Genomic DNA, 22,714 nt, shown 5'->3' with positions numbered 1-22,714 from the left:
GCTTTAGTGACTTAACTGCAGGTGCAGTTGCGTAACTGACATGTGGCCTGTTGGGCCCACGTGTCAGTCAGCCAACTGCACCAGCAGTTAAGTAGAAGCAGCGTTCTTCTCCAGCGCAGCTCTCCGACTCCACGTCACCGCCAAGAAGCTAACCGGCCGTCAATGGTCAACCCGCCTAGCTTGGCTTCAACCGGAGGGTAGCAGCGGTGGCCTTACTTGGACCCGAGCGGTGGTGACATACCGTGTTCTACACTTCCTTGTTTTCTGTGTGGCGCGGCCTCGGCGGAGCCGGCGATGTTCTCTGTCTCGTTGCCGGTGGGCGGTGCCTCAGCGGAGCGGTGGAAATCCTCCCCCACGTTGCCGGCAGGGTGGGGCCTCGGCTGAGCCGGCGATGTCCTCTGCCTCGTTGTTGGCGGGGCGGGGCCTCGGCGGAGCCGGCGGTGTCCTCTGCCTCGTTGTTGGCGCCGCGGGGCCTCGGCGGAGCAGGGCCTCGTCGACGCCAGCGGAGCGGGGACTCGTCGGAGCCGGCATTGTCCTCTGCCTCGTCCTCGGTCTCGCCAAACAGTGCCTCGCCCGCTTCATCGCCCTCTTTGCTAGCCTCTTTGTAGGCGGCCGCAGCCTCCGCCACCCGCATGCGGTACCGCCAGCGCTCGAGGCGGCCCTTGCGGGCGGAGCGGTACGAGTCGAGCAGCGCCTCCTGCTCCGCCCGCTCCGCGGCGATCTGCTCCTCCGCCTGCAGGTGCTCCTGGAGGAGATGGTGGTTGTAGGCGGCGTCGGCCTGCGCCTCCCGGAACTGCTCCTCACGCATCTGCCTCACCCTGTCCATATATTGGGCACGGGCCTCGCCGATGGTCATGGTGCAATGCACCGGCGAGGATGGCGCGGAGGAGGGGGTTGGCGCCGGATCGTCGACTACCATGTTCTCCATTGGGACGTCGTCGTCCTCCGGCTGCCTGCCGGCCAGCCGGTCGGCAGCAATGGCTGCCATCTCCTTGTGGTCCGTCGTCCGCCCGTCCCGAAGAGCGCTGGAGCGCGAGGAAGCCATGGTGGGCAGTAGTGGTGTGGACAGGAGAAAGGGAACGGATGCGGATGACTGCGGCTATGGCCGGCGCAGCAGTTTATATAGCAATGGTGGGCGGGCGGAGGGACGGACGTGTGGCGCCGGAGTAGCCGCCTCGGCAACCGCGTATCATTAATGTGGGCGGCAGATGGACGGACGGACGGCACTTGTGTCGTTTGAAGGCGGAGCAATCGCCTGCACCGGGAAGCGGGGCGGGCGGCGCTGACTGTTTCGGGCGGAAAGCGCGCGCGGGCGAGGAGATGACTTTACTTGGAGAGGATGACAATGGGGACCCACCAGGTCCATAGCCTCACGTACGCAAGTGCCTCCTTATTATATATATAACTATAATTTATTTTGCTTCCTCCTGGTTTCCTGACATCACGGTCCCACACCATTGTCAACCTATGTAGTAGTCAATAAACGAGAGAATTGCACAAGAAGCGGCCGACAGCTGGGACCAAGCAGCTCGAGCAGTATTTGTGTTTTTGAGGTGTGAGCACTGCAGAGTTTTTCGATGTTTAGCCCAGATATTAATTTTTCTCCTCTGAACAACAACGAAAACATCGCTGCAGGTATTAACTGGGCGGGCTGTGGCCCGTCTAGCCCAGGCCAGATATCCAGCCCAGATATTAATTTTTTTCAAGCTGAAAATGGCTAGCCCAGCTATACTTTTTTTAGGAATACCCAGGCAAGGTCAAGTTGTTATTCTCCGCCCCGCTGGGCTGCAAATCTTTCCTAGGAGGGATGCATTAGGCTTAACAAGAAAATGGGCTTTAAGAAATAATAAATGGGATGTAATTATAAAAACTGGGCAGTAACTATAAAAAAATGCACCAAACACGTGATTACTTTATAAAATATTATTTTTGGATATTGAAAATTTTAATTTCATTAATTGTTGCGAGCGCAATGTTTCGTTGGATTTTTACGTAATATAAATTTATATTGAAATTGTATTTAATCTGACTAGAAATTTCGGGATAAAAATATTTCGGATCCCATCAAAATGTGGGAAATTTTATTGAATTCTGTTTTGAACGGTTGGTTGAAATGGGCTGTACTTTTAACAAACTGTAAATGGGCTGTAGTAAATTCCATTAGAATTCAAAAATGGGCTACACATTCTTACAAATCTCAAATGGGCTATAAGTTCTCTGCCACACACTTCTGGCCTTACTAAGTTGACGCGTCCCCTAAAAAAACAGAGTTGACGCGTATGCAAGGCTTTGTCAACTTATAGTCAACACACGGTTCTAGCAGCAGTGGCCGTTGGATGTCCATCCAACGGATGCCGTGCTTCTTCTTCAATCTCGGATATTCTAGCTTCACCCGCCCAAAAAATGATTCCTCCCCCTGACATCTGGGGCGCACCATTTCGGAAGCTGACCTGTGGGCCTACTAAGTTGACGTACCAAGGGCTTTGTCAACTTAGTCAATATAAACGATTCTAGCTGCAGTGACCGTACGATGTCCATCCAACGGCCGTCGTGCTTCTTCAACCTCTGGTCTTCTTGCTCCAGCCGCCCAAAGCAGCGCCGGTCGTGCCGCCTGCTCCTGCCTCCCATGGCCGGCTGTGCTGCCGCGGAGGCCTCACCGCCCCTACTACTCCCACCGCTGGCCAGGCCATCCCTCCACTCACCCACACCCCCTGTTATTCTGCGGCGACGGCAGCGCAGCCGAACCAGTGAACCCTCGTACTCCTCTCCGCGTGTGCATCCACTGCCGCGTCTTCCCCGGCTCCGCGTCGTCCCCTTCCTAGGCCTCGCCGTCGTCCACCGCCCTGGTGCTCTCGGCGCGGCGTGGTCAACGTGGTGAAGGAACAACTTCCATCGGACGTGGACTATACATGGAGAGGCTGACAGCTGGGTCCACGACAGCCGCAAGGAAGTGCCTCCGTATTACGTGCAAAATAATTATTCCTCCACCTGACAGCGGGGACCCACCGGACGGGCCACCGTATTTCGCGAAAAAAATGGTTCGCCCTCTGACTGCTGGGACCAGGAGCTACATCTTCGCACGCAAGGAAGTGCGTAAAAAAATGATTCACCCCCCTGACTGCTGGGACCCACCAGCTACATCTTCGCATGCAAGGAAGTGCGTCCGCAAAAAAAACGATTCGCCCCCGACTGCTGGGACCCACCAGCTACACCTTCGCACGCAAGGAAGTGCGTCCGGGCAAAAAAAATGATTTGCCCACTTACTGCTGGGACCCAGCAGCTACACCTTCGCACGCAAGGAAGTGCGTTCGGGCAAAAAAACAAAACGATTCGCCCCCCGACTGCTGGGACCCACCAGCTACATCTTCGCAGGCAAGGAAGTGCCTGACAGTCGGGACCCACCTGGTCGAAGCATACGTAGCGTTGTCATTCTGGTCGCGAACGTGTACGTAGATACTGGTCGATGTAGAGGCGCGCACGTGTCGTAGTAGAGGCGCGCACGTAGCATGTACACGTACGTACAGGGGTCAGGGGCAAGAAAGAAAATACGGCCACGTTTGTGTACATACGAGCAGGGTCTCGAATGCCTACTCGCGCATACGTACGGCCAGGGCTCGTGTACATGGCTGGGTCGGAGCGGAGAAACAGCGTCGTCGTCGTGTTCACGGGGAGGCAACAGAATGCGCCGTGTTCATGGGGAGGCAACGGAATGCGTCGTGTTCATCGGGAGGCAACGGAATGCATCGAGTTCATCGGGAGGCAATGGAATGCTTCGTGTTCATCGGGAGGCAACGGAACGCGTGGGAGCCAACCGGCTGGGTTGGAACGGAATGCGTGGTCATGTTCATCGGGAGGGCTTGGACGGAACATGCGATGGAAACGAGGCCTGGCATACCGCAGAACGGAGGAAACGGACCTCCTACGTTCGGAACGGGGTCCTGTTGATCGGGAGGGGTGTGGCGTACTGCAAAACGGACGAAACGGACCTCTTACGGTCGAAACGGGGGTCCTGTTGATCGGGAGGGGTGTGGCGTACCGCAAAACGGATGAAACAGACCTCCTACAGTTGAAACGGGGGTCCTGTTGATCGGGAGGGGTGTGGCGTACCGCAAAACATACGAAACGGACCTCCTACGGTCGAAACGGGGGTCCTGTTGATCGGGAGGGGTGTGGCGTACCGCAAAACGGACGAAACGGACCTCCTACGGTTGAAACGGGGGTCCTGTTCATCGGGAGGGGTGTGGCGTACCGCAAAACGGGACTCCACGGGATACTGTTCATCTCCACCGTCGACCTCCTCCAGCCTCCACGGGCTACCGTCGACCTCCTCCAACCTCCACCGCGCGCTACTCCACTGGCTACTGTTCAACCACCCCTCCACGGGCACCCCTCCATCGTCTACTATTCATCCAGCCCTCCACACCACGGGGTCCTGTTCAACCACCCCTCCACGGGCACCCCTCCACCGTCTACTGTTCATCCAGCCCTCCACCACACCACGGGGTCCTGTTCATCCAGAGGCAACGCCACCGCTCACTGTTCATCCAACCCCCCCCCACAACACTCACTATTCATCCAATCGATGGGCTTCAGTTAGCAGCAGTAGTGAAGGAATCGCTCGATCGGGTTCAGTTAACAGCCATCGATCGATCGCTCGGGTTCAGTAACGCGTAGCCTGCAGTGCAATCGCTCGGGTTCAGTTAGAGCCCAACGCCTCGCTCGGGTTCAGTTAGAGCCAACGCCTCGCACACACGCGCGTACGTGTACGAGAGAAACGCGCATCGCTCGGCCCCCGACCTCCCACCGTAACCGAGAACTCCCCAAAATTTTCCTCCCCCTCGCTTCTACCACGGTTTTTTCCGTCATGGACGGCCCAAGGAATGTCATGCAGCTGCGTCTCCGGCCCGCCCAGGACGAAAAGCCCATTTTCTGTCATGATTTTTGTCATAGAAGTAGGAGCCCACCACATCTATGATGATACCGGGTTTTGTCACAATTATCGTCATAGAAGTGTCATATGTATGACAGAAAAAATTCGTTCAGCCCAAAATGTCACGGATGTGTCTTTTTTGTAGTGCAAGCAGGAGCTTATGAGGTATGGGGTATCGCGCCCTCGCATCTCATAGCACCGTGCTGACGAAGTACACCGGGTGCTCGACAAGGGCGGGAGAGCTGTCGGAGCCTTCGGCTCCTAGGGGTTGAGGTGTCTCTTTGGGGTCTTCGGCTTCAGGGGCTTGGCGGCCTGCCGAAGCAGCCACTGGTTCAGGAGCATCGCCTCGGTGCCGCGCTGCTTCGTCCGGCCTGGTGGTTCCACTTGGCGGGCCCTTGACCTGGCGCTCTTCTCTAAGGGCCACCAGCACTGCGCTGGCGGAGTGGGGTGTGGCAGATAGGTAGAGCACCAAGGGCTCGAGAGGTCGAGGTGCCACCATCACTGGTGGGCTGGTCAAGTATCTCTTGAGGTCTTGAAATGTCAGGTCGGCCTCGGGGGTCCACTCGAACGGACCTTTCTTCTTCATCAGCTTGAAGAACGGCAAGGCGCGCTCCCCTAGCTTGGAGATGAAACACCCCAGCGAGGTCACGCAGCCGGCAAGCTTCTGCATCTCCTTGAGGGTCTGCGGTGGGCTCATGTCTTCAATTGCCTTGACCTTCTCCGGGTTGGCCTCAATCCCCCTGTGGGACACAAGGAAACCCAGCAGCTTGCCGGAAGGGACACCAAACACGCACTTCTCCGGGTTGAGCCGCAAGTCCACCTGACGTAGGCTCACGAAGGTTTCCAGGTCCTGAATCAAAGTTCTCGCCTCCCAAGACTTCACCACAATGTCGTCGACGTAGGCCTCCGTGTTTCTCCCGAGCTGTCGTCCCAAGGCGATGGGCATCAGCCGCTGGAAGGTCGCCCCCGCGTTGCGCAGTCCGAAAGGCATGCAAGTGTAGCAGTACACCCCACATGGAGTCAGGAAGGCCATCTTCTCCACGTCTTCCACCGCCATCTTGATCTGGTGATACCCTGAGAACGCATCCAGGAAGCATAGCAGGTCGCACTCGGCGGTGGAGTCGACGATCTGGTCGATGCGCGGCAGCGGGAATGGGTCTTGAGGGCAGGCTTTGTTGAGGTTGGTGAAGTCAACGCACATGCGCTCCTTCCCTCCTTTCTTCAGCACGACGACAGGGTTCGCCAACCACTCCGGGTACCAGACTTCACGAATGACACCTGCCACCTCCAGCTTGCGGGTTTCTTGGACAATGAAAGACTGTTTCTCCGCGGACTGTCGCCGCGCCTTCTGCTTCACAGGGCGCATGTTGGGGCACACTTTTAGATGATGCTCAATCACTCCTCTCGGGACCCCAACTAGCTGCTTGGGCTCCTAGGCGAACACTTCCTTGTTTGCCCTCAGGAATACCACCAGCGCCCTTTCTTGATCTAGGGCGAGGACGGCGCCTATGGTAAAGGTGGTGCCTGAGGCCCCGTCCTCGTCGACTGGTATTTGCTTCGTCTTTGCTTGGCCTTGAGTGAATAGCTGCTTCTTCTTGGTTGGCGCAGCCCCCTTGACTCTGGGTTCAGTCTTGCCGGCCGGACAAGCTGGTGCCATGGCCATGAAGGCGAGTTTGAGGGCCGCCAAGGCTTCCTTGGTGTCCCCAGCCACGGTGAGGACGCCCTTGCTCCCCGTCATCTTCATGAGGTTGTAGGCAGGATGAGTAGCTGCCATGAGTCGGGCCAGCACTGGGTACCCGAGGATGGCGTTGTACGGTAGGTTGATGCGGGCGATGTCGAAGTCGATTAGCTCGGTGCGGTAGTTATCGCGTGTGCCAAAGGTCACGGGGAGAAGAATCCGCCCTAGGGGGTTTGTAACGCCCACGATGCGGCTATATCTCCCACGTGTCGAGGCACGACTTAGAGGCATAACCGCATTGTGGTTTAGTCGCAAGAAGGGTCATCTTCACACAATCCCATGTAATGAACAAGAATGGGATAAAGAGTTGGCTTACAATCGCCACTTCACACAATACATAAATAAATCATACATCATTCAAGATACACACATAGACCGACTACGGTCAAATCCAAATAAAAAGAAGATAACCCAACTGCTAGATCCCTGATCGTCCCAACTGGGCTCCACTACTGATCAAAAGGAAAAGAAACAACACAACGAACAAGAGCTTCATCGAGCTCCCACTTGAGCTCGGTTGCGTCACCTGCACTGGTATCATCGGCACCTGCAACTGTTTGGAAGTATCTGTGAGTCACGAGGACTCAGCAATCTCACACCCGCGAGATCAAGACTATTTAAGCTTATGGGTAGGAGAAGGTAGTGAGGTGGAACTACAGCAAGCACTAAGCATATATGGTGGCTAACATACGCAAATAAGAGCGAGAAGAGAAACAACGGAACGGTCGTCAACTAGTAGTGATCAAGAAGTGATCCTGAACTCCTACTTACGTCAAACATAACCCAAAAGCCATGTTCACTTCCCGGACTCCGCCGAAAAGAGACCATCACGGTTACACACGCGGTTGATGCGTTTTAATTAAGTCAAGTGTCAAGTTCTCTACAGCTGGACATTACCAAATTCCCATATGCCACATAACCGCGGGCACGGCTTTCGAAAGATAATACCCTGCAGGGGTGTCCCAACTTAGCCCATTATAAGCTCTCACGGTCAACGAAGGATAAACCTTCTCCTGGGAAGACCCGATCAGCCTCGGAATCCCGGTTTACAAGACATTTCGACAATGGTAAAACAAGACCAGCAAAGCCGCCCGATGTGCCGACAAATCCCGATAGGAGCTGCACATATCTCGTTCTCAGGGCACACCGGATGAGCAAGACGTCGGGTTGGCATAGACCCTGGTTGCCCAGGGGGCGCCGGACATCGCTCGGTTTTGACCAGCACTCGAAGGAGCACTGGCCTGGGGGGGTAAATAAAGATGACCCTTGAGTCTGCAGAACCCAAGGGAAAAAGGCTTAGGTAGGCAAATGGTAAAACCAAGGTTGGGCCTTGCTGGAGGAGTTTTATTCAAAGCGAACTGTCAAGGGGGTCCCATAAATCACCCAACCGCGTAAGGAACACAAAATCAAGGAACATAACACCGGTAGGACGAAAACTAGGGCGGCAAGAGTGGAGCAAAACACCAGGCATAAGGCCGAGCCTTCCACCCTTACCAAGTATATAGATGCATTAAAAATATATAAGAGATATTGTGATATCCCAACATAAACATAATCCAACATGGAGCAATCTTCATCTTCACCTGCAACTAGCAACGCTATAAGAGGGGCTGAGCGAAAGAGGTAACATAGCCAAACAATGGTTTGCTAGGAAGGTGGGTTAGAGGCTTGACATGGCAATATGGGAGGCATGATATAACAAGTGGTAAGTAGCGCGACATAGCAATAGAGCGAACAACTAGCAAGCAAAGATGGAAGTGATTTCGAGGGTATGATCATCTTGCCTGAAATCCCGCAAGGAAGAAGAACGAGTCCATGAAGAAGACAAACGGATGTAGTCGAACGAATCCTCACAACTCCGGAGCGAAATCGAAGCTAACTAGAGAAGCAACCCGGAAGAAACAAACAACATAGTAAACAACCACCACATAAACATGGCATGATGCACAATCAAGTATGATGCATGTCCGGTTTAATGAGGCATGGCATGGCAAAGTGCAACAAACAATACTACAAATTAAGTGGAGCTCAATATGCAACGAGTTGCATATTGACGAAACACCACATCAATTATTTAGTTCTCTCTCGTTTATGTACCCAACAATATTAAATGTTATCAAACATGGCAAGGGGTGAAACATAATTAAACTAACTATTTAGGCAAGTTTAAATGAGGCCTGAACAACAAACAACAATTCCGGAAAATCCCCAGATGCATATAGCAATTTAAAGCAAACAACAATTTTAAATGTTGTTAACATGATGTGGATGACATATTCAAGTTTTTATGCAATTTAATGAAAATATTGACATGAACATGTTATGAAGGATTTGTCACCGTGGTGGAAGAAAGGGGTGCCATGGCAACGAATCCGAAAATGATGCCACGACAACATATCGGTTCGGGTAGCTCATGGAGATACCGGTGCAAAAGGAAGCGTGGCGTGAGCGTGTCATGCAAGATGGTGGGGTGATCCCGGCAACCGGGTTCCCATGGGTCGATGCCAGGCAACGGGAACATGCAAGAAACACGTCAGGCACGTTGCAAACGGGAGCATTTCATGCAACATATGAATTCGTCCACGAGCGGTCGTTCTCGGCGGTTATACCTTTGAAGCGTGCAATTTTGAAACAAATCCAGTTCGTCGGAGGAAGTAGAGGTACACGGGCCGTAGTGGAAGTAGTCGTTCACGTTCGTTTCAGATAGGAACTTGACGAATCAGAATAACTCGGGGTCGATGGTAGTTGTACACGACAAGGGTAGTCGAACTTGACGCTTGCGTTACGCGGGCCTTCGGCGACGGTAGTGGTACATCTTGTAGTGGAACTTGAGCGTAGTAGTGCACGTTCTGAAAGCGGTTCACAACGATGGTAGTCGAACTTGGTTATCCGAAGGGGTACTTGGCGAATGACGGCCGTCGTGGTACTTGGGGAAAAAATCCCGGGGACGATGCTTGGCGGTCCTGGTATGGTCTTGGCGTCCATGTAGTCGATCTTGCCGATCTTGACGGTCCAACACAAAACATCACAAGGGGCCTCGGGATGCCAGCAGCAAGGAGGCGATGGTGGTGGTCAGCGGCAGGAGATGGTCGGCAGCTTGAGCGGAGGCAGGCCGGCAGGGCGCTGGCTGGGCCTTGCAGCAGGAGCAAGGGCGTCGAAGAGGGAGACGGGACGCGCACAGCAGTGGCCAGCGGCAGCGCACGTCCATGGCCCACGCGAGGACGAGCAGGATGTCGAGGAGGGTAGCAGAGGTGACGGGCGAGGCCGAGACGAGGTCGACGACGGCCGGGACGGAGGGTAGCGTGTGGCGGACGGAGTAGCTCTGGCAGTGGCGCTCGGGCTGCGAGAGGCGGGCGCTGGTCGTGGTCGCCGGCGATGGAGGCAGAGCAGAGGACAGGCGAAGCAGAGGAGGCGGTGGCGGACGCGGGCAGTAGTGCAATCCGGCAGCGGGGCTCGCCGGATCAAGGACGTGGGGGAGCTCCTGGAGGCTGGCGGCGCTGGGGAATCGGGACGAGGGCGCGACGCTCCTGCTGGGCGCGGAGGACGACGGCTGCAGGTGCGGGGTCTCGCTCCTCAAGGAAGAAGGAGGGGATCGAGGGAGAGGTGAGCTGCGGGAAGATGGGGTGAGATCGAGAGGGGGGGATCGAGCAGGGCTCTCCTGGCTAGATGCATGCGTCTGTGGGTGGCGGCGGAGGGGAACGAGAGGGAGAGATCGAGAGGAGGGGGGTCAGGGCTAGGGTTATGGCGCGGCTGGGCCTAGGGCCAAGTGGACTGCAGGGAAGAAGGATGGGTCGGCCTGGGCTGTCTCTCTCCTCTCTCCCCCATACTTTCTTTAACAGAAAAGAACTAGAGAGAAGAAGAGAAAGAGAGGGTTAGGGAAAGAAGTTGGACACGCGGATAATTTCTCCGGACTCACAAAAAATGTGCTTGTTCCAAGAAAATAGAAAAGGTCATGATTGAAAGATTTGAATTCAAACTTATTTGATTTAAATACAAATGATTTGAATAGGAAGTGAGGGTTGGGAAGGTCCAAAAATGTTCAGATTTTTGGTGGAGCTCCGGAATATGATGAAAGAATATATGGCAAGATTGGAGACAAGGAATTAAGATAACAATGGCATTGGGATAATTTGCAAGTGTGTTATGGTGATTTCCAAATTAAAGAAATATTTAATATAGCTCCCTAATATTATGAGGATATGTTTTAAAGAGAAACCACCATGTGAGTTCCCTCAATTTAAATGTACCAAAGATCCATACAATTTATTTATCTGAGTATTTTAAAAAAAAGGGTTGCATGATGACATGATGCAATGCAAGAGATGCAACAAACAAAACAAATCACACGACGAAACTCAGAGCATTGGAAGTCTTCTGTAGCGTCGGTCTCGGGGCGTTACAACACTCCACCACTACAAGAGGATCTCGTCCCGGGATCTAGGATGGCACCGGAGAAAACGGAAGAAGAAGAGAGGAGGTAAAACTAAGTTGCTTCTTTGACAAACGAGTGAAACCACGAACCTTGAGAGATTGAACGAACGCAAAGAGAGAATACAAGGGAGATGAACGAGATTGAAAACACTCCGTTATCAAAGAGGAACAAGGAACATTGCGAGAACCTTTGTAGGTTGAAAGACATGAAATAAGAGCTTAACGGATCAAAATTAATATGAAAACCACACCGGTATAACGAGATAGCGAAGGAACAAGAATGACATAATTTTGACAGCACTCCGGTTGAAAAGAGAAGGAAAACTTGATAAGATGAAAAGAAATTGAGGAGATGACACAACACTCCGGTTAAATGGATAAGCACGAAAAGAACACGATCTTCACGATTCGAGATGAGAAGCGAAGAGAGCAACATCACCATGCCTCCGGAAGAAATAAGTGAAAGAAGATAGATCCTTGGAATAACGAATGGAGAAGAAAATGACAACTTCTGCCACAAATGAGCTTGGAAAGCACCCTTCCAAGAAGGTTATAACGGAGTTGTTGGAAAATCAACAATGAAAAGAACAAGCTTGATGAGGGCTTAAGGAACACATCTCAAAATTATGAGGTGACAACCCGCCACTAACGGAAACAGTTGATTGGATTGAGATCAACAAGGAGATGAAAAACTTATTTCACCGGGAGGATAAATGAAGGACTTGGGTCATTTATAAGCACCATAAATAGCAACAATCCTTAGGGAAAGCTTTAGGTGAAATATAACCCAAGATAACTCCAACAAAGAGATTGACTGGTCGAAAAGATCTCTTGAACGAAGAGAAAAATGATGGATTTAAATATCTCATTCTTAACAACTTGTGAATCATGAAACAGGAAAGGAAGTTGTCAAAATGACATAACACCACCTCAAAAGATAAGAGAGAAAGAATTGCACTTTGAAATGCAAGATGAAGAATGCTTGGACTCCACAAAACAAAACATGTGTTGAACACCATGTTTATTTTAAAGTATAGCTTGGCGGATCTTAACTTTGAGAAAAATCTTGAAGAATGAAAAGAATCCTTGACGAAGCACCATGTAGAGCCTCCATGAAGAACTCCGGTAATAAAAGGATGATAAAAAGAAAAAGAAGTTGACAACACAAGGTGAAGCCTTGCAATGATTTGGGTGGAGCTTCGCGACGAGATAATGCGGAAAACTTGGAACTCCGGAAGAAAGATGAACAACATATAACTGAGAAATTGATACCATTACGAACTCCGGTAGAAAGAATTAAACACTTGGATGAAACAAGAACAAGAATTACATTATGCTTAGCCTTCACCAATTAAATTGATGACAAGCAATGGATTTGGCATACTACTTATTCTCGTAGAAAGGATTAAGATAGACATGGCGCAAACTTGGGAAGGTCTTCATCGAACCACCGGTAGGATTGGAAAGAACGAATGAATCTATATGATAACGAAGGAAGAGAACTCTTGAACGAACCACCGTAAGAATTGGAAATGAAAGTAGCCAAGGCACAATTCATCGAGAAGAATTAGAAAACGAATAATGATACTTGACAGAATTTAGACACATGAGAACGAAAAGATCATGAACTGATTAGAGGATATTTGAACGATGCACCGGAAGAATATGGAGATGAACGATGAGACATCAATTTAGAATAATTGGAGAACGAGGCTGAATGTTGAGAACGAATAAATCTTCTGAAATGATGGCCTTCGGAGAATCAAACTGAAAAGACTCATGAATTGCTCCGGATGGGTGAAAAGAATTCTCACAATCGAAAACAATTATGAGAGGATGGCATCAAGCTAGAACCATGAATCTTTGGAAGAACGGGTAAGGATTTAAGAGGAACTCTTCTTCAGTCTTCAAATGTTGAGAATGACGATGAGAAACACCACCATGAATTGTTGAGATACTCCGGGATTAAAATTAGAAAGATTGAACCAACAATGAAAAGAGTTTGAAAGATCTTGGAGAAAGACATATGACTGATGAAATTTCATTCTTACGTCAAACTTTGAAATGAATTTGGGAATAGCTCCGGGAAAATTAGAAGAGTCAGGTAAGATCCTGGGAAAAGACCTGTGGGTTAGGGCCCACTCAAAAGAAACAACGTTGGAATGATTTAAAAGAAAGATTGCGCCGGTAGAATTAAATGGCTTGAATGAGGTAACAACCTCGAAATAGTTAGAATGGATTAGGAATGAAAACATGAATCCCCTGAGATATCTTCAACACTCTGGAACACATGAATAGCAAGCGGGGAATCTGAGTCCTTGAAGAAAGAGGGTGGGAGAGCGGGAAAACAAAGACAACTTGGGACGGATGAAGCAAACACCATTGCAAAGAACTGAGAATTGATCTCGCGAATGTTGAAAATGATCAGATCCACTTGAAGAGAAACACACCGGTTGGAAATAGAATTGGGATGACACTCTTGATGACCAAGAAGGATTAACACTCCCATAGAAACATGAGAACACCACTTGGAAAAAGGTATGGAATCAACACATGACATTGAAGCAACTGGAATACCACAACCTAAAACAAAACAGAGGCTTGGCTTGCAGAATAAGCCGGAACAAACATATGATAGAGATTTCGTTCGAAGTTTTCGTGGTGGGGCCCACACGGGCTCGATCGTACAGCACCATCATGTACAAGGCAGTGCACATGACATACGAAGCGTCCCCGAGTCGGCATAGCCAAGGACTCTTTAAGACACTACGAGACCACTATAAAACCAACCGTGGAAAGGCGGACCACTAGACGTCGAACCCCAATCTCAAATCATGCATCTGTCAGAAAGATATCCTAGGAGCTACTTGAATTCCCACTTATAAACTCCCTAAACTTTCTGGTTATGCAATCAGGTGTTGGGGATACAGGGGACACAAAATATATCACCCAAACTAACAATACCTAGATCTAGCTGTATCCATCCGTCAACACATAACCAAGAAATCTTCGGAAATCGTTTACCTCAACCTTCCAAAAGCATCCGTTATACGAGTTATGGCAATACTCCCGAACTCCCGCCCCAGTACTGGATGGCGTCGAGGTGATCTCACCAACAACTGCATAAAAGAGATTTTCGATGTCTGCGAAACTCAGGTATTCCAGAACTGCAATGTTAAAATTGTGACGACAACACCTCGGAGCTCAAGTACCCGGGACACTGCCACAACCCCTAAATGTCAGGAGGCACCAAGAACAATGTTCTCGTCACAAAACCATCGGAACGATTCCAAGATACCCGCGTGATCCAAAAAAAATTATTTTTAGTGAAATTTGAGCAGAGAAAAATCAAAACTTCTACATCAGGAGACCTCACCAGAGCGACGAAGGGACTGAGGAGTAAAAAGAATCCTACTCTCCGATATATATAATCCTAAGAGTCAAAACATTTTTTTCTAGACTCAACAACGTCAGGGATTCGATCAAGCAGGGGGCTCCTAAGTCGGGGATGGCTCTGATACCAACTTGTAACGCCCACGATGCGGCTATATCTCCCACGTGTCGAGGCACGACTTAGAGGCATAACCGCATTGTGGTTTAGTCGCAAGAAGGGTCATCTTCACACAATCCCATGTAATGAACAAGAATGGGATAAAGAGTTGGCTTACAATCGCCACTTCACACAATACATAAATAAATCATACATCATTCAAGATACACACATAGACCGACTACGGTCAAATCCAAATAAAAAGAAGATAACCCAACTGCTAGATCCCTGATCGTCCCAACTGGGCTCCACTACTGATCAAAAGGAAAAGAAACAACACAACGAACAAGAGCTTCATCGAGCTCCCACTTGAGCTCGGTTGCGTCACCTGCACTGGTATCATCGGCACCTGCAACTGTTTGGAAGTATCTGTGAGTCACGAGGACTCAGCAATCTCACACCCGCGAGATCAAGACTATTTAAGCTTATGGGTAGGAGAAGGTAGTGAGGTGGAACTGCAGCAAGCACTAAGCATATATGGTGGCTAACATACGCAAATAAGAGCGAGAAGAGAAACAACGGAACGGTCGTCAACTAGTAGTGATCAAGAAGTGATCCTGAACTCCTACTTACGTCAAACATAACCCAAAAGCCATGTTCACTTCCCGGACTCCGCCGAAAAGAGACCATCACAGTTACACACGCGGTTGATGCGTTTTAATTAAGTCAAGTGTCAAGTTCTCTACAGCTGGACATTACCAAATTCCCATATGCCACATAACCGCGGGCACGGCTTTCAAAAGATAATACCCTGCAGGGGTGTCCCAACTTAGCCCATTATAAGCTCTCACGGTCAACGAAGGATAAACCTTCTCCTGGGAAGACCCGATCAGCCTCGGAATCCCGGTTTACAAGACATTTCGACAATGGTAAAACAAGACCAGCAAAGCCGCCCGATGTGCCGACAAATCCCGATAGGAGCTGCACATATCTCGTTCTCAGGGCACACCGGATGAGCAAGACGTCGGGTTGGCATAGACCCTGGTTGCCCAGGGGGCGCCGGACATCGCTCGGTTTTGACCAGCACTCGAAGGAGCACTGGCCTGGGGGGGTAAATAAAGATGACCCTTGAGTCTGCAGAACCCAAGGGAAAAAGGCTTAGGTAGGCAAATGGTAAAACCAAGGTTGGGCCTTGCTGGAGGAGTTTTATTCAAAGCGAACTGTCAAGGGGGTCCCATAAATCACCCAACCGCGTAAGGAACGCAAAATCAAGGAACATAACATCGGTAGTACGAAAACTAGGGCGGCAAGAGTGGAGCAAAACACCAGGCATAAGGCCGAGCCTTCCACCCTTTACCAAGTATATAGATGCATTAAAAATATATAAGAGATATTGTGATATCCCAACATAAACATAATCCAACATGGAGCAATCTTCATCTTCACCTGCAACTAGCAACGCTATAAGAGGGGCTGAGCGAAAGAGGTAACATAGCCAAACAATGGTTTGCTAGGAAGGTGGGTTAGAGGCTTGACATGGCAATATGGGAGGCATGACATAACAAGTGGTAGGTAGCGCGGCATAGCAATAGAGCGAACAACTAGCAAGCAAAGATAGAAGTGATATCGAGGGTATGATCATCTTGCCTGAAATCCCGCAAGGAAGAAGAACGAGTCCATGAAAAAGATAAACGGATGTAGTCGAACGAATCCTCACAACTCCGGAACGAAACCGAAGCTAACGAGAGAAGCAACCCGGAAAGAAACAAACAACATAGTAAACAACCACCACATAAACATGGCATGATGCACAATCAAGTATGATGCATGTCCGGTTTAATGAGGCATGGCATGGCAAAGTGCAACAAACAATACTACAAATTAAGTGGAGCTCAATATGCAACGAGTTGCATATTGACGAAACACCACATCAATTATTTAGTTCTCTCTCGTTTATGTACCCAACAATATTAAATGTTATTAAACATGGCAATGGGTGAAGCATAATTAAACTAACTATTTAGGCAAGTTTAAATGAGGCCGGAACAACAAACAACAATTCCGAAAAATCCCCATATGCATATAGCAATTTAAAGCAAACAACAATTTTAAATGTTGTTAACATGATGCGGATGACATATGCAAGTTTTTATGCAATTTAATGAAAATATTGACATGAGCATGTTATGAAGCATTTGTCACCGTGGTGGAAGAAAGGGGTGCCACGCCAACAAATCCGAAAATGATGCCACGGCAACATATCGGTTCCGGTAGCTCATGGAGATACCGGTGCAAAAGGAAGCGTGGCGTGAGCGTGTCATGCAAGATGGTGGGGTGATCCCGGCAACCGGGTTCCCATGGGTCGATGCCATGGCAACGGGAACATGCAAGAAACACGTCAGGCACGTTGCAAACGCGAGCATTTCATGCAACATATGCATTCGTCCACGGGCGGTCGTTCTCGGCGGTTATACCTTTGAAGCGTGCAATTTCGAAACGAATCCAGTTCATCGAAGGAAGTAGAGGTACACGGGCCGTAGTGGAAGTATTCGTTCACGTTCGTTTCAGATAGGAACTTGACTAATCAGAATAACTCGGGGTCGATGGTAGTTGTACACGACAAGGGTAGTCGAACTTGACGCTTGCGTTACGCGGGGCTTCGGCGACGGTAGTGGTACATCTTGTAGTGGAACTTGAGCGTAGTAGTGCACGTTCCGAAAGCGGTTCACGACGATGGTAGTCGAACTTGGTGATCTGAAGGGGTACGTGGCGAATGACGGTCGTCGTGGTACTTGGGGGAAAAATCCCGGAGACGATGCTTGGCGGTCCTGGTATGGTCTTACATGTAGTCGATCTTGCCGATCTTGACGGTCCAACACAAAACATCACAAGGGGCCTCGGGATGCCAGCAGCAAGGAGGCGATGGTGGTGGTCAGTGGCAGGAGAAGGTCGGCAGCTTGAGCGGAGGCAGGCCGGCAGGGCACTGGCTGGGCCTTGCAGCAGAAGCAAGGGCGTCGACGAGGGAGACGGGACGCGCACAGCAGAGGCCAGCGGCGGCGCGCGTCCATGGCCCATGCGAGGACGAGCAGGACGTCGAGGAGGGCAGCAGAGGCGACGGGCGAGGCCGAGATGAGATCGATGACGGCCGGGACGGAGGGTAGCGTGTGGCGGACGGAGCAGCTCTGGCAGTGGCGCTCGGGCTGCGAGAGGCGGGCGCTGGTCGTGGTCGCCGGGGATGGAGGCGGAGCAGAGGACAGGCGAAGCAGAGGAGGCGGTGGCGGACGCGGGCGGCAGTGCAATCCGGCAGCGGGGCTCGCCGGATCAAGGACGCGGGGGAGCTCCTGGAGGCTGGCGGCGCTGGGGAATCGGGACGAGGGCGCGACGCTCCTGCTGGGCGCGGAGGACGACGGTTGCAGGTGCGGGGTCTCGCTCCTCAAGGAAGAAGGAGGGGATCGAGGGAGAGGTGAGCTGCGGGAAGATGGGGTGAGATCGAGAGGGGGGGATCGAGCAGGGCTCTCCTGGCTAGATGCATGCGTCTGTGGGTGGCGGCGGAGGGGAACGAGAGGGAGAGATCGAGAGGAGGGGGGTCAGGGCTAGGGTTATGGCGCGGCTGGGCCTAGGGCCAAGTGGACTGCAGGGAAGAAGGATGGGTCGGCCTGGGCTGTCTCTCTCCTCTCTCCCCCATACTTTCTTTAACAGAAAAGAACTAGAGAGAAGAAGAGAAAGAGAGGGTTAGGGAAAGAAGTTGGACACGCGGATAATTTCTCCGGACTCACAAAAAATGTGCTTGTTCCAAGAAAATAGAAAAGGTCATGATTGAAAGATTTGAATTCAAACTTATTTGATTTAAATACAAATGATTTGAATAGGAAGTGAGGGTTGGGAAGGTCCAAAAATGTTCAGATTTTTGGTGGAGCTCCGGAATATGATGAAAGAATATATGGCAAGATTGGAGACAAGGAATTAAGATAACAATGGCATTGGGATAATTTGCAAGTGTGTTATGGTGATTTCCAAATTAAAGAAATATTTAATATAGCTCCCTAATATTATGAGGATATGTTTTAAAGAGAAACCACCATGTGAGTTCCCTCAATTTAAATGTACCAAAGATCCATACAATTTATTTATCTGAGTATTTTAAAAAAAAGGGTTGCATGATGACATGATGCAATGCAAGAGATGCAACAAACAAAACAAATCACACGACGAAACTCAGAGCATTGGAAGTCTTCTGTAGCGTCGGTCTCGGGGCGTTACAACACTCCACCACTACAAGAGGATCTCGTCCCGGGATCTAGGATGGCACCGGAGAAAAACGGAAGAAGAAGAGAGGAGGTAAAACTAAGTTGCTTCTTTGACAAACGAGTGAAACCACGAACCTTGAGAGATTGAACGAACGCAAAGAGAGAATACAAGGGAGATGAACGAGATTGAAAACACTCCGTTATCAAAGAGGAACAAGGAACATTGCGAGAACCTTTGTAGGTTGAAAGACATGAAATAAGAGCTTAACGGATCAAAATTAATATGAAAACCACACCGGTATAACGAGATAGCGAAGGAACAAGAATGACATAATTTTGACAGCACTCCGGTTGAAAAGAGAAGGAAAACTTGATAAGATGAAAAGAAATTGAGGAGATGACACAACACTCCGGTTAAATGGATAAGCACGAAAAGAACACGATCTTCACGATTCGAGATGAGAAGCGAAGAGAGCAACATCACCATGCCTCCGGAAGAAATAAGTGAAAGAAGATAGATCCTTGGAATAACGAATGGAGAAGAAAATGACAACTTCTGCCACAAATGAGCTTGGAAAGCACCTTTCCAAGAAGGTTATAACGGAGTTGTTGGAAAATCAACAACGAAAAGAACAAGCTTGATGAGGGCTTATGGAACACATCTCAAAATTATGAGGTGACAACCCGCCACTAACGGAAACAGTTGATTGGATTGAGATCAACAAGGAGATGAAAAACTTATTTCACCGGGAGGATAAATGAAGGACTTGGGTCATTTATAAGCACCATAAATAGCAAGAATCCTTAGGGAAAGCTTTAGGTGAAATATAACCCAAGATAACTCCAACAAAGAGATTGACTGGTCGAAAAGATCTCTTGAACGAAGAGAAAAATGATGGATTTAAATATCTCATTCTTAACAACTTGTGAATCATGAAACAGGAAAGGAAGTTGTCAAAATGACATAACACCACCTCAAAAGATAAGAGAGAAAGAATTGCACTTCGGAATGCAAGATGAAGAATGCTTGGACTCCACAGAACAAAACATGTGTTGAACACCATGTTTATTTTAAAGTATAGCTTGGCGGATCTTAACTTCGAGAAAAATCTTGAAGAACAATTGAAGAATGAAAAGAATCCTTGATGAAGCACCATGTAGAGCCTCCATGAAGAACTTCGGTAATAAAAGGATGATAAAAAGAAAGAGAAGTTGACAACACAAGGTGAAGCCTTGCAATGATTTGGGTGGAGCTACGCGACGAGATAATGCGGAAAACTTGGAACTCCGGAAGAAAGATGAACAACATATAACTGAGAAATTGATACCATTACGAACTCCGGTAGAAAGAATTAAACACTTGGATGAAACAAGAACAAGAATTACATTATGCTTGGCCTTCACCAATTAAATTGATGACAAGCAATGGATTTGGCATACTACTTATTCTCGTAGAAAGGATTAAGATAGATATGGCGCAAACTTGGGAAGGTCTTCATCGAACCACCGGTAGGATTGGAAAGAACGAATGAATCCATATGATAACGAAGGAAGAGAACTCTTGAACCACCGTAAGAATTGGAAATGAAAGTAGCCAAGGCACAATTCATTGGGAAGAATTAGAAAACGAATAAAGATACTTGACAGAATTTAGACACATGAGAACGAAAAGATCATGAACTGATTAGAGGATATTTGAACGATGCACCGGAAGAATATGGAGATGAACAAAGAGACATCAATTTAGAATAATTGGAGAACGAGGCTGAATGTTGAGAACGAATAAATCACCGGATAAGAACATTGATGGAAAAGAATGGAGAAACTTCACATCCATAAGATGGATACATGATTAAGAAATCTGAGTCCTTGAAGAAAGAGGGTGGGAGAGCGGGAAAACAAAGACAACTTGGGACGGATGAAGCAAACACCGTTGCAAAGAACTGAGAATTGATCTCGCGAATGTTGAAAATGATCGGATCCACTTGAAGAGAAACACACCGGTTGGAAATAGAATTGGGATGACACTCTTGATGACCAAGAAGGATTAACACTCCCATAGAAACATGAGAACACCACTTGGAAAAAGGTATGGAATCAACACTTGACATTGAAGCAACTGGAATACCACAACTTAAAACAAAACAAAGGCTTGGCTTGCAGAATAAGCCGGAACAAACATATGATAGAGATTTCGTTCGAAGTTTTCGTGGTGGGGCCCACACGGGCTCGATCGTACAGCACCATCATGTACAAGGCATTGCACATGACATACGAAGCGTCCCCAAGTCGGCATAGCCAAGGACTCTTTAAGACACTACGAGACCACTGTAAAACCAACCGTGGAAAGGCGGACCACTAGACGTCGAACCCCAATCTCAAATCATGCATCTGTCAGAAAGATATCCTAGGAGCTACTTGAATACCCACTTATAAACTCCCGAAACTTTCTGGTTATGCAATCAAGTGTTGGGGATACAGGGGACACAAAATATATCACCCAAACTAACAATACCTAGATCTAGCTGTATCCATCCGTCAACACATAACCAAGAAATCTTTGGAAATAGTTTACCTCAACCTTCGAAAAGCATCTGTTATACGAGTTATGGCAATACTCCCGAACTCCCGCCCCAGTACTGGGTGGCGTCGAGGTGATCTCACCAACAACTGCATAAAAGAGATTTTTGATGTCGGCGAAACTCAAGTATTCCAGAACTACAACGATAAAATTGTGATGACAACACCTCGGAGCTCAACTCCCTGGGACACTGCCACAACCCCTAAATGTCAGGAGGCACCAAGAACAATGTTCTCATCACAAAACCATCGGAACGATTCCAAGATACCCGCGTGATCCTAAATTTTTTTTAGTGAAATTTGAGCAGAGAAAAATCAAAACTTCTACATCAAGAGACCTCACCAGAGCGACGAAGGGACTGAGGAGTAAAAAGAATCCTACTCTCCGATATATATAATCCTAACACTCAAAAAAAATTTCTTCTAGACTCAACAACATCAGCGATTCGATCAAGCGGGGGGCTCCTAAGTGGGGATGGCTCTGATACCAACTTGTAACGCCCACGATGCGGCTATATCTCCCACGTGTCGAGGCACGACTTAGAGGCATAACCGCATTGTGGTTTAGTTGCAAGAAGGGTCATCTTCACACAATCCAATGTAATGAACAAGAATGGGATAAAGAGTTGGCTTACAATCGCCACTTCACACAATACATAAATAAATCATACATCATTCAAGATACACACATAGACCGACTACGGTCAAATCCAAATAAAAAGAAGATAACCCAACTGCTAGATCCCTGATCGTCCCAACTGGGCTCCACTACTGATCAACAGGAAAAGAAACAACACAACGAACAAGAGCTTCATCGAGCTCCCACTTGAGCTCGGTTGCGTCACCTGCACTGGTATCATCGGCACCTGCAACTGTTTGGAAGTATCTGTGAGTCATGAGGACTCAGCAATCTCACACCCGCGAGATCAAGACTATTTAAGCTTATGGGTAGGAGAAGGTAGTGAGGTGGAGCTGCTGCAAGCACTAAGCATATATGGTGGCTAACATACGCAAATAAGAGCGAGAAGAGAAACAACGGAACGGTCGTCAACTAGTAGTGATCAAGAAGTGATCCTGAACTCCTACTTACGTCAAACATAACCCAAAAGCCGTGTTCACTTCCCGGACTCCGCCGAAAAGAGACCATCAAGGTTACACACGCGGTTGATGCGTTTTAATTAAGTCAAGTGTCAAGTTCTCTACAACCGGACATTAACAAATTCCCATCTGCCACATAACTGCGGGCACGACTTTCGAAAGATAATACCCTGCAGGGGTGTCCCAACTCAGCCCATTAT

This window comes from Triticum aestivum, chromosome 6D (genome assembly GCF_018294505.1).
Source record: "Triticum aestivum cultivar Chinese Spring chromosome 6D, IWGSC CS RefSeq v2.1, whole genome shotgun sequence".
Classification (NCBI taxonomy): domain Eukaryota; kingdom Viridiplantae; phylum Streptophyta; class Magnoliopsida; order Poales; family Poaceae; genus Triticum; species Triticum aestivum.
The sequence above is the reverse complement of the archived record's forward strand: the minus strand, read 5'-3'. Positions refer to the sequence as shown.